Below are 9,826 nucleotides of genomic sequence, written 5' to 3'. Positions count from 1 at the left end.
GACATTCAGATATACCTATCAATCGTAAATTAGATCTTTTCACATAGTCCCATATTTCTTGGAGACTTTGCTCATTCCTTTTTACTCTTCTCTAATCTTGTCTTCTCGTTTCATTTCATTAACTTGGTCTTCGACCTCTGATATCCTTTCTTCTGCTTGATCAATTCGACTGTTAAAACCTGTGCATATTTCGTGAAGTTCTCCTATTGTGTTCTTCACTTCCATTAATTCACTTATAATCCTCTCTAAATTGTCTATTCTCGTTAGGATTTCGTCAAACCTTTTTTCAAGGTTCTTAGTTTCTTTACATTGGGATAGAATATGTTCTTTTAGTTCACTAAAGTTCTTTATTATCCACTTTCTGAAGCCTAAATATTTTAATGGAACGCACTCGTTCTCCATCAGGCCTTGTTCTCTTGTTGGTGAGGAACTATGATCACCTGTAGAAGGAGAGGCATTCTGATCTTGGGTATTCTCAGCCTTTTTACGCTGGTTTCTTCCCTTCATTATGAGTTCATCCACCTGTTGTCTTTGTAATTGCCTACTTTCAAATCAGGTCTCTGAGTGGACGTCCAACTTGTTGATTCCCGGCGCCGAAATCTGAGTAACCCACTGCGCCAGCCAAGACAGCAGCATCAAGATTCGTGGTACTTTTCTGCCTGGGAATCTCCAGTCTGGCTTCCCTCTTGAGTCCCTTCTTCAATCAGGTAAATGGGCAACTCTGCCTTCCCGGAGCTCCAAACATCGATCAGTTCCGTTTACTCTGCACCCAGAACCGCCATGCCGGGCGCCGGCAAAACCGCGACACTGGCCACAAGAGTCACCCTGGCGACCCATGGGGCTCCTCCGCTGGGAATCTTCTGGTCCGTGGGTAACAAAAATTCATGTGAAAGTGTGGTATCCTCTCCTTCTGTGCGTTTTCTCTGGGAGCTACAATCCCAAGCTTCTAGTGATGAGCCATCTTGGATCTCTCTCCGATTGCTTTTTTATTTTTTTATTTTATTTGGTTGTGGGGTTTTTTGTTTGTTTGCTTTTTGATTTTTTAGATAGAGTCTCGCTCTGTCGCTTGAGTGTAGTGCCGTGATCTTGGCTCACTACAGTGTTCCCTCCCAAGTTCAAGCAATTTTCTGGCCTCATCCTCCCAAGTAACTGGAATTACAAGCATGCGCCACCATGTCTGGCTAATTTTTGTATTTTTAGTAACGATGAAGTTTCACCCTGTAATCCCAGCACTTTGGGAGGCCAAGGCGGGTGGATCACGAGGTCAAGAGATCGAGACCATCCTGGTCAACATGGTGAAACCCCGTCTCTACTAAAAATACAAAAAATTAGCTGGGCATGGTGGCAGGTGCCTGTAATCCCAGCTACTTAGGAGGCTGAGGCAGGAGAATTGCCTGAACCCAGGAGGCGGAGGTTGTGGTGAGCCGAGATCACGCCATTGCACTACAGCAAGTGCAATTCAAAACTCCACCTCAAAAAAAAAAGATGAAGTTTCACCATGTTGACCAGGCTGGTCTCGAACTCCTGACCTCAGATGATCCACCCACCTTGACCTCCCAAAGTGCTGGGTTTACAGACATGAGCCACTGCGCCTGCCCTATTTATATTATTTTTTTTATTGTTGTACTGTTATTTTTTATTGAGGTTTTTTTCAAATATTTTCAATCTAAGGTTGGTTGAATCCACAGATACAGAACCCGCAGATATGGAGGGTAACTGTATTCAACTTGAAGAGATAATGCCAAACTGTTTTCCAAAGTATTTATATGATTCTACATTTCTGCCAGTAATGTATATGCATGGATTCTATATATTTATAATCCAAATGCTGAGGATTTGTTGAAAGAAATGAAATACATTATAAAGAAGGTATTTTAGTATAAGGATCAGAGGACTCTCATGGAAACCCAGAGCAAGAGGTTCAGCAAACCAGCTACCTGGCACTGGCTCTCTCTTGTCTCTCTCTTTGGATGCAGATCCTCTCCCTCTCTGCTTCTCTCTTTCTGGGCATTCCTCTTTTTTCTCAGTAAGTCAGTGTCCTCCAAAAGGCTCCCAGAGTCTGTCTTCTCCATAACTTGGACTTGCCCTTGACTTTGGGGCTGGGTGCAGTGGCTCATGCCTGTGATCCCAGTACTTTGGGAAGCCGAGGCAGGAGAATCCCTTGAAGCTAGGAGTTTGAGAACAGCCTGGGCAACATAGTGAGATCCCATCTCTTAAAAAAATACAGAGAGGGAGAGAGTTGCCCTTGACTTTGGGTTCCACAGCATCAACTCTGACCCAGATCCTACAGTATCTTACAACTCCAGTGTTCCCAAACCCTCCCGCCATCAATTCAGATTTTAAAGAGAATAGATCTACTTGGCCTAGCTGGGATCAAGTGTCCATGCCTGGTGCAATCAGCTGAGGCCAGGAGCTCAAGACCAGCCTGGCCAACATAGCAAAACCCTGTCTCTACTAAAAATACAAAAAATTAGCTGGATGTGGTGCTGCGGCGCCTGTAATCCCAGCTACTCAGGAGACTAAGGCATGATAATCATTTGACCCCTGGAGGCGAAGGTTGCAGTGAGCCGAGATTGTGCCACTGCACTCCAGCCTGGGTGATAGAGCAAGACTGTCTCAAAAATAAATAAGTAAATACATACATGCATGCATATGTACGTACATAAAACTAAGCATTTAATTTGACTTCAGCCCTTAACAGAAACACAAATTAAAACTATAATGAGATGCCATTTTTCATTTTTGAGAATAGAAAAAAAAAATTCTGAAGTTGGAAAAGGCCAGGTGCAGTGGCTCATGTCTGTAATCCCAGCACTTTGGGAGGCCGAGGCGGGCGAATCGTGAGGTCAAGAGATTGAGACCATCCTGGCCAACACGGTGAAACCCCATCTCTAGTAAAAATACAAAAATTAGCTGGGCATGGTGGCATGCGCCTGTTTTCCCAGCTACTCAGGAGACTAAGATAGGAGAATCACTTGAACCCAGGAGGTAGAGGTTGCAGTGAGCTAAGATCCTGCCATTGCACTCCAGCCTGGGCGACACAGCAAGACTCCGTCTCAAAAAAATAAAGGTAGAAAGAAAGAAAAAGGAAACATACACTGATGGTGAGACGTTCAGGACCTAGGCACTCTCATTTCAGGTTGTCCCTGTAGAGTGATGTGTTCCTTGGTATAACTCCTGCAGAGGTCATGTGGATGCTATGTATTAAAATCCCAAATATATGAACTCCTAGACTCAGCAACCCAACTTCTAAGAAGTCACTGTACAGAAACACTTGCACATTTGTAAAATAATGTGTGCACAGGGTTATTTGATGCAACATTGGTTTTTTATCTAGAAAAAAAAATAGAAACAGAATCCATCCAAGTGTCCATCAGGTGAAATAAAGTACAGTACCATGAAACACAATGAAACTGTAAGAAAGAGAGGGGAAGGAAGGGAGGGAGGGAAAAGGAAGAAAGGAAGGAAAGAAGGAGGAAGGAAAAAAGGAAGGAAGGAAGGAGGGAAGGAAGGAAGGAAGGAAAGAAGGAAGGAAGGGAAGAAACCTTTCTACAAACTCATATAGGAAGATCTCCGAGATATATCACATGAAAAAAGCTAGTTGTAGAACAGTGTGCATCATTGTGAATAATATGCTACCCTTTCTCTTAAAAATACAACAGAATGTGGCCGGGTGAAGTGGCTTACACCTGTATTCCCAGCACTTTGCAGGGCCAGGGCAAGTGGATCACTTGAGGTCAGGAGTTTGAGACCAGCCTGGTCAACATGGTGAAACCCTGTCTCTACTAAAAATAGAAAAATTAACTGGGTGTGTTGGTGCACACTTGTAATCCCAGTTACTCAGGAGACTGAGGCAGGAGAATTGCTTGAGCATAGGAGGCAGAGGCTGCAGTGACCTGATGTCACACCAGTGCACTCCAGCCTGGGTGACACAGTGAGACTCCATCTCAAAAAACAAACAAACAAACAAACAAAAAACAAACAACAACAAAAAGCAGGAGAACACAAGAGAATACCAAGAAAGTACATATCTATATATACATACATACATGTATATATTTGCATAAATAAATCCCAAAGATGCCTAAGAAACTTATGGAAGGTGGGAGGGGATGGTACATTTAGATGAATAGGGAGCAACAGTTAAATAGAGAGTTTACACTTTATATGTTTTCATATGGTTAGATTTGAAACCATGTGAATGTATTACCTACTTAAAAATTAGGCCATGCAGTGGCTCACGCCTGTAATCCCAGCACTTTGGGAGGCCAAGGCGAGTGGATAACGAGGTCAGGAGATCAAGATCAAGACCATCCTGGCCAACTTGGTGAATCCCTGTCTCTACTAAAAATACAAAAATTAGTTGGGTGTGGTGGTGCACACCTGTAGTCCCAGTTACTTGGGAGGCTGAGGCAGAAGAATCGCTTGAACCCAGGAGGCTGAGGTTGCTGTGAGCTGAGACTGCACCACTGCACTCCAGCCTGATGACAGAGCAAGACTCCGTCTCATAAAATTAAAAAAAAAATTAAAATTAAAAAATTAAAGAAAATTTTTAAAAATTAATTCAGTTTAAAAGAAAAAAAACTATCATCTGGGACATAAAGGCAAATCTCTGTATGCTGGGTGTGGTGGCTCATGTCTGTAATCCCAAGACTTTGGGAGGCTGAGGTGGGAGGATCACTTGAGTCCAGGAGTTTGAGACCAGTGTGGGCAACATAGCAAGACCTCCATCTCTACAAAAAAAAAACTTTAAAAATTAGCAGACCTTGGTGGAGCATGCCTGTTGTCTCAGCTACTTGAGAGGGTGAGGTGGGAGGATTCACTTGAGCCTGGGAGATCGAGGCTGCAGTGAGTCATGATAACACCACTGCATTTCAGCCTGGGCAATAGAGCAAGACTCTGTCTCAAATTGAAAAGAAAAAAAAAAACTCTACAATATGAGAGCACAAATATTTTCTACCATTAACAAACAAACAAAACAAAATAGTATTTTTAAAAGTTAACTCTGTCATTATTTCATCCTTAATTTCATCCATAATTAGCTTGAAATTCAAAATAATTATGCTGAGGGAAAGAAGCCAGGCAAGAAAAGAATCCATAATGTGCGATTCCATTTATATAAAACTCTACAAAATGCAAACGAATTTATAGTGACAAAAAGCAGATCGGTGGTTACTTAGGGATAGGGGAGCAGAAAGGGGTGAGAAGTTACAGAGAGGCATGGGAAACTTTAGGGTCTGATGGGTGTGTTCACTGTCAGTTACTGTCAGTTCATTGTCAATTATGCCCTAACAAAGCATTTAAGAGTTAATTTCATTTTTTCAATTTTAATTTCAATTTTGTTATATTTTATAATATAACAGAACCAGAATTATGCATGCAACTTATAAATAATGATATGTATATATGTATTGAAGGTGCAGGTTGAAAAATTTCTCACTGAAATGCATGGCAACTACTAGTCGAAGCCAGTTTCAAACCCAAATACTGAGTGAAGCCCACACGTGTAACTGCTACACTCTACTGGCCCCTGCTGGAAGTCGGTTTTGCATTAGGCCTTTAATTGGCTCCTCTGGGTTAAAGTCACAAATTTAATGAGGAAAGATTTTCCAAAGATCTACTTAGAACCAAACCCTTCAAAACCACACACACACACACACACACACACACAAACACACACACAGCAGGAAGCAGCCCCAGATCTTTCTGCCACACCAGTTTCAAGAGAGAGAAGAGAGGAACCATTCAAAGCTTTGAAAGAACAACAACAACAAAAAAACGAAACCATCAGGCCAGAGTCTAAACTTTTCCTAACACTTTGAATGCCCCCTCAGGAGGCCATGGATGGAGAGGGGTCTTCCCTAGAGGCCGACATTCCCCTTCACCCTTTCTCCAGGTAACTAAGAGACTTAACACCAAACATCTGGCCAGGTATGGTGGCTGATACCTGTAATCCCAGCACTTTGGGAGGCCAAAGCAGATAGATCACCTGAGGTCAGGAGTTCGAGACCAGTCTGGCCAACATGGCAAAACTCCATCTCGACTAAAAATACAAAAATTAGTAGTGTGTGGTGGCATGAGCCTGTAGTCTCAGCTACTTGGGAGGCTGAGGCAAGAGAATCACCTGAACCCAATAGGCAGAGGTTGCAGTGAGCCAAGATTGTGCCACTGCACTCCAGCCTGGGTAACAGAACAAGACACTGTCTCAAAACAAAGAAACAAAATGAAAGCCAAACCTCTTGTCAGCTAGAGAGCCAGAGTTGCAAGGAAATTTAACCATAGAATTATTCTGGCCGTAGTCCAGAGAGCTATTGTGAGTTCTGACAAAACCCACGGGCAGACTCTTGAGGACCTTACAAATGTCTCCTTACTGAGTTTTTTTTTTTTTTTTTTTTTTTTCAGACAGAGTGTCACTCTATCACCCAGGCTGGAGTTCAGTAGCACAATCTTGGCTCACTGCAACCTCTGCCTTTCAGGTTCAGGACATTCCCCTAACTCAGCCTCCCAAGTAGCTGGGATTACAGATGTCCGCCACCACGCCCAGCTAATTTTTGTGTTTTTAGTAGTGACGGGGTTTCACCATGTTGGCCAGGCTGGCCTTGAACTCCTGATCTCAGGTGATCTGCCTGCCTTGGCCTCTCAAAGTGCTGGGATTACAGGCATGAGCCATCACGCCCGGCCATCTTTATTGTTGCTTCCAAAGACCTCTGAAGTGGGTGAGCTCATTGCTTCAGTTTCAACCGCACTATGACACACGGCCAAGAACTGCATTGGAGAATGCAGTTCCCATTTCAAATAATGTTCTATGAGCGGATCCACCCAGGCCTGGGATCTAGTCTGCAAGATTAGGCAATACACCAGGATAATCTTAGAGCCGAAGTAGACAATTTCGTGACCCAAAATAAGCCACCACCGTGCAAATGCGACCACTATAACCATCAATTTCCTGCTTCCACCGAGATCTAAAACTCACAGCAATATCATTCAGTCCTAGAGAAAAGAAAAAAAAAATTTGTCCAAAGGACCTTCTCTGAAACTCAGTATAGCACAGAGGTTAAGAACTTCAGATTCAAAGTTAGATCCACCAAGGTTCAAAGCCTGGCTCTTTATTTTATTATTTATCTATTTTTCTTTTTAGAGACAGAGTCTCACCATGTTGTCCAGGCTGGCCTTGAACTCTTGGGCTCAGGCAACCCTCCCCCTTGGCCTCCCAAAGTGCTGGGATTACAAGTGTGAGCCACGATGCCCGACCCTGTTTGTTTGTTTGTTTGTTTTTGAGACTGTCCCTGCCTGGTTCTGTGATTTAGCTTACAAGTTGTATGTCTAGGGAGAGTTAACTCTAAGCTTCTCTCAACCTTTTCTGGGACTCAGTTTGGTCATAGATGAAATGGGGGTCATAGTAGTAATTATCCTGTAGGATTGTTGTGAGAATATGTGACACTATCTAAGCAAGGCCCTTCATACAGTGCCTGGCCCGTCAAACCCCCTGTAACTTTATTCTCATTGTTGTTACTGTTACTGTTTTTCTTTTGTTTTGGGTTTGGGGTTTGGGTGGTTTTTTGGGGGTTTTTTTGTTTTGTTTTGTTTTGAGACAGTCTCACTCTGTCTCCCAGGCTGGAGTGCAGTGGCTTGATCTTGGCTCACTGCAACCTCCACCTCCTGGGTTCAAGTGATTCTTCTGCCTCAGTCTCCCAAGTAGCTGGGATTACAGGCATACACCACCATGCTCGGCTAATGTTTATATTTTTTGTAATGATGGGGTTTCCCCATGTTGGCCAGGCTGGTCTCAAACTCCTGACCTCAGATGATCTGCCCACCTTGGCCCCCAAAAATGCTGGGATTACAGGTGTGAGCCACCACACTTGGCCTGTTATTATTATTCTCTATCCTCTCTCATTCTTAACCATCTCAGTTTTTTCTTTTTTGAAATAGGGTCTTGCTCTGTTGCCCAGGCTGGAGTGCAATGGTGATCATAGTCCTCACTTCTGTCTTAACCTCCCCAGCTCAAGCAATCCTCCCCACCTCAACCTCCCAAGTAGCTAGGACCACAGGTGTGTACCACCATGCTCAGCTTTTTTTTCTTTTTTTAGCAGAGATGAGATCTTGTTATGTTGCCCAGGCTGGTGTCGAAGTCCTGGGCTCAAGCAATCCTCCCACCTTTGCTCCACAAAGTGCTGGGATTACAGGCATGAGACACTGCACTTGTCCCATCTTGATAGACTGAAAGAGCTCATTCATATAGGTCGGTGGATCGTGTGGGTCCTTCAAGGCCTGCAGAATTGGGTTATTTACTTCAGCAAGAGTCTTGCATGTCTCACCTATCCAAAGTTCTAGAAGTCAATAGAACTCATAAGGATATCTCTGGGCAAATTACACACCCCCAAATTTAGAAAATACAAGCAAATATCAGAACCAAAGATGACCATTGCAGCTGCTTAAAATCAAAGCACTGATTCTTTCCTAAAGTAGCATTTCCCAACTCAAGAGCAAGATTTAAGATCCCAACGTCTAAAACCATGTCGTTATTGCCAACTAAGAAAAGGTGCATAGATGGAGAAGATGGAAGAGAAAAAAAAAAAAAAAAAGGCCACGCACGGTTGCTCACACCTGTAATCCCAGGACTTTGGGAGGCCGAGGCGGGCAGGTCACCTGAGGTCAGGAGTTCGAGACCAGCCTGGCCAACATGGTGAAACCCTGTCTCTACTGAAAATACAAAAATTAGCCGGGTGTGGTGGCAGGTGCATGTAATCCCAGCTACCTGGGAGGCTGAGGCAGGAGAAGCACTTGAACCAGGGAGGCAGAGATTGCAGTGAGCTGAGATTACGTCATTGCGCTCCAGCCTGGGCTACAGGAGTGAAACTCAAAAGAAAGAAAGGAAAGAAAGAAAAGAAAGAAAGAAAAAGGAAGGAAGGAAAGAAAAAAAGAAAGACAACACAGTTAGATCCCCCAGGAGCCTCCCTTGAGCGTCCTCTGGGTCACTACCCTGTTTCTTCCCCTCTCTCTCCCTTCTCCGTGGGTAATCAATACTGAAAACGGCTTGGAACCCTTGGCTTGCTTTTGTCATTTCAAGGGAATCATGAGCCTGCAGTTTGAAATGTTACCACTAAAGGCCTCTCGTGAGGCAAAAAGGAAATCTAGAGGACTCTGCCTCTGAAACCCAGTCCTGCTGGACTTGCTGGCCTTCCTCCGACATAAGGAGATAGTTATTCATGCCAGGGCTGGAAGGAGAGAATGGAATGCCTGAGTGCTGATGCTGTGCGTGGGCGAGTCTTTGGAGGAGATATGAGGCCACAGGTCCCCTGGGGATGATATAGGGACCAGTTTTGGCCTTAAACCCCAGTGTGGGCTGGGCGTGGTGGCCCAAAACTGTAATCCCAGCACTTTGGGAGTCCAAGGCTGGCGGATCACCTGAGGTCAGGAGTTCAAGACCAGCCTGGCCAACATGATGAAACCTCGTCTCTACTAAAAATATATATTAAAAAAAAAATTAGCCAGGTGCGATGGCACATGCCTGTAATCCCAGCTACTCGGGAGGCTGAGGCAGGAGAATCTCTTGAACCCGGGAGGCTGAGGTTGCAGTGAGCCGAGATTTCACCATTGCACTCCAGCCTGGGCAACAAGAATGAAATTCTGTCTCAAAAAACAAACAAACAAAAACAGCATGTTGTGCCAGTGAATTAGCATAGCCCAAATCAGGATGAAGAGCTGCTTCAGCTCAGGCAACAGGAGCTAGAGTTACCTCAATGGCTCCCTTATTTGAAGCCTAAATCTTAATATCAGCTCTTTAGATCACAACACCCTGATCTAGAAGAGGAAAATCCAGTGA

The sequence above is a fragment of the Aotus nancymaae genome, unplaced genomic scaffold (assembly GCF_030222135.1).
Source record: "Aotus nancymaae isolate 86718 unplaced genomic scaffold, 86718_ANA_hifiasm-v0.15.2.pri h1tg000049l, whole genome shotgun sequence".
In the NCBI taxonomy this organism is placed as follows: Eukaryota; Metazoa; Chordata; class Mammalia; order Primates; family Aotidae; genus Aotus; species Aotus nancymaae.
This window is presented reverse-complemented; position numbering follows the sequence as displayed.